The following is a 3317-nucleotide window of genomic DNA, read 5'->3' as shown; positions in this document are numbered from 1 at the left end:
GCCTACTTCTGCAGGGACACAGATCCTCCCTCCACTGGTTCTGGGGCTTTTCAAAGAACTGCAACCTAATCATCGCACCAGCCAGAGGCCAGTCTGTCATGGGATTTCCTGAGGAACTTAAACGAACTGGATTACACAACTGCCACCAGGAGCCACCTTCCTTCCTCACTCCATGCATTTGCTAATACTTAAGCAAAGCAATGAGGCCAACCTCAGGAGCAACATCAGGCTTCGGGGTCGACACACACTTGCGTGAGTGGGAGAGAGAGGTAACAGGAAACAGGCCAGTTAGCCGTGGAGCTGGTGGCTCACTTAGGAATGAGAGGAGTGACATCGGTATTTGGTTCTCTGTTCATCTATTTCCTGTTTGGTTTTCTTGATGCGACTAAAGATCTCCTTAAAAAGTGCTTTGTATTCTGGCGGCGTCGAGGTGGTGGGGGAGCTGATGGGCTCTGAGGTGACAGAGGCTGGGTCCCAGCTGAGGGTGCTGGGCTTGGGCTGGGCGTTCAGGGCAGCCAGGTCCTTGGCCGGAGCCCGGGAGGTGGGCACAGCCTTGTGGGACAGGCTGTCCTCCTCCTGCTGGCACTTCTTCAGGAGCTCCTCGTACTTCGCCTTCAGGGCGCTGTACTGTGTGTCCACCTCGTGCAGAAGGGAGATGCCTCTCTGTTTCACTGCCTGGGCCCAGCGGATGCAGGTCCCCTCGTGGCCCCTCACGATGTCGCTGCCCGCCAGGCTGCTCAGCACTGTCTCGCTGCTGCTACGCTTGAGGGGCTTCCTGTGTGCTTCGGGCACGGTCAGGAGCATCTCGTCCAGCAGGCGCTGGCCAGGCTCTTTGAAAGGGACAAACAGAGAGTCCGGCACCAGCTTCACCCCGCTTACAGAAGGGTGCTCTGCCTGCAGCATCTGCCGCATCTCGGCCACCTCCGCCTCCAGCGCCAGCGCGCGGGCTCGGTAGGCGTCCGTGGCCCCCAGCTGCTGCTCCAGCTCACTGTTCTCCTTCAGCACCAGCCCGTATTCCTCCTCCATGGTCACCCGCTTCTGCCGCTCCAGGCTCAGCTGGGCCTGCAGCATTGTCACTGTTTTCTTCAAATGCTCATTTTCTTCCTCATCGGGGCTTTGCTGACTCGGTAAGGAAGTGATCTTCTCGGCAAATACATGATCATGCACTAAGTGCTGGCGGAGGTCATACAGCTCTTTCAAAGACGAGAAGCTGGGGGTCGATTTCTCCTGGTCATGCCTCCCCTGGCTCCTTCTCCTTTGGCTGGATGATTTCAGCTCCTCCACTTGGCTCTGGAGGTGATCAATGTTCATTTGCAAGCATTCAATTGTTTCCGTCAGACTCAGAATCTTTTGCTGTGAGGCCTTGCTGTCAGCAACGAGCTTTTTATTTGTTTCTTCCAGTTCCCTCGCTGTGACGTCTAATTGCTCATAAACCTTTGCATGCTGTTCATTCATCTGCCGCAGAAGCTCCACCTGCTTGGTCAGATACTCAATTTCCTGTAACCGCTCCTGATTGGTTGTGTACATCTGCTGAAGAGAATCCTCCAACTCTGTTTCCATCCAGTAATGTCTACCCAAGTTCAGCAGCAAGTTGGAGATCTTGCTGGAGGTCCTGGTGGTCGTACCACAATTCGTCCTCCATCTCAAACTCCTCCACCAGGTTTTCCGCCAGCATCTCGGCCGGCTCTTCTGTGGGCAACGGTCCCCGCCGCCGCCGGTCCGCCTCAGCCGCTGCCCCGGGCTCTCCCCCGGCCCCTCCGCCCTCAGCCAGAGCCGCCCTTGGGCTGGACGCGCCGCTGCCCAGGCTCCACTGCAATGGCTGACCACAGCCGCCCACGGCCACCGCCGGCGCTGCCGCGGGGCGGCCCGCAGCGCACGCCGCGGACTGGCTTCCCTTGCGCCGCCCCAACCGCCAGCGCCTCGCCGCGAGCTCCTGAATCGGCTCTCTGAGCCGGCTCCTCAAGCCGCAGCCGGGCCCAGCGTGGCCAGGAAAGCTTTCTTATCTCTCCTAGCTATTCTTTGGAACTTTGCACTCAGAAGGATATATCTTTCATTTCCTCCTTTGCCTTTTGCTTCTCTTCTCTTAGCTATTTGTAGTGCCTCCTCAGACAACCGTTTTGCCTTTTTTGTGTTTCTTTTCTTGGGGATAGTTTTGATCATTGACTCCTGTACAGTGCTATGAACCTCAGTCCATAGCTCTTCAGGCACTCTGTCTATCAGATCTAATCTGCTGAATTTGCTTGCCACTTCCACTGTATAATCATAAGGAATTTGATTTAGGTCATACCTGAATGGCCTAGTGGTTTTCCCTACTTTCTTGAAGTCTGAATTTTGCACTAATGATTCATTATCTGAGCCACGGTCAGGTCCAGGTATTGTTATTGCTGACAGTATAGAGCTTCTCCATTTTGGGTGCAAAGAATATAATTAATCTGATTTAAGTGTTGACCCTCTGGTCATATCCATATGTAGAGTCATCTCTTGTGCTATTAGAAGAGGCTGTTTGCTATGACCACTGGATTCTCTTAGCAAGTATAAGAGGTCAGGACAAATGTCTCCTCATCCCTTGGCTGGATATATATCATTATATCTTTGTCCCAACCCATAGAATTTATAGCACCAATCTGAATCCTTATATAAAACTGAATTTTGGGTGATAATAATGTGTCAATGTAGTCTTATCAATTGTAAAAAATGCACCATTCTGGTAGGGAATGTTGATAATGGAAGAACGCATGACTTGGGAAAGGAGGTATATGGGAATCTCTGTGACTGTGACTCAACTTTGTTATGAATTTAAACTTACTCTAAATAAAGTCTATTTTTAAAAAAGGATATGCTTTGTAGGTAAGTTCAAAAACAGAAATACAATTACAGACGTGGAAAATAAACTTATGGTTACTGGAAGCTAAAAGGGAGTGGACAGATAAATTGGAAGACTGACACTGAAGCATACACACTATTATATATAAAATAGATAACTAGTAAGAATCTACTATATAGAACAGGGAATCCTACTCAATACTCTGTAATGGCTCATATGTGAGTAGAAGCTAAAAAAGAGTGGGTATATGTGTATGTATAATAGATTCACTTTGCTATATACCTGAAACTAATACTACATTGTAAATCAATCATATTCCAATAAAAATTTGAAAAGAAAAAGATACTATTGAGTATGCTGTTTATTACTTGTGGGTCATGCAAGTATATTTTGTCCTATACTTTAGATTATACATCCCAGTATGACCTGGATTTCTAGATCCATAAAATTTCATTTACATGGCTGATCTTTGAATCTTTATGCAGTTTATTTC

At 49.2% G+C, this 3317-nt stretch overlaps 1 pseudogene; it reads right to left on the bottom strand.

Annotated features, from left to right (window-relative positions):
• Positions 1–312: 312 nt before the first annotated feature.
• Positions 313–1675, bottom strand: LOC138089983 (cerebellar degeneration-related protein 2 pseudogene; annotated as a pseudogene).
• Positions 1676–3317: the final 1642 nt, after the last annotated feature.

Source organism: Capricornis sumatraensis, chromosome 13, assembly GCF_032405125.1.
Source record: "Capricornis sumatraensis isolate serow.1 chromosome 13, serow.2, whole genome shotgun sequence".
NCBI classification, from domain to species: domain Eukaryota; kingdom Metazoa; phylum Chordata; class Mammalia; order Artiodactyla; family Bovidae; genus Capricornis; species Capricornis sumatraensis.
The sequence above is the reverse complement of the archived record's forward strand: the minus strand, read 5'-3'. Positions and strand labels throughout refer to the sequence as shown.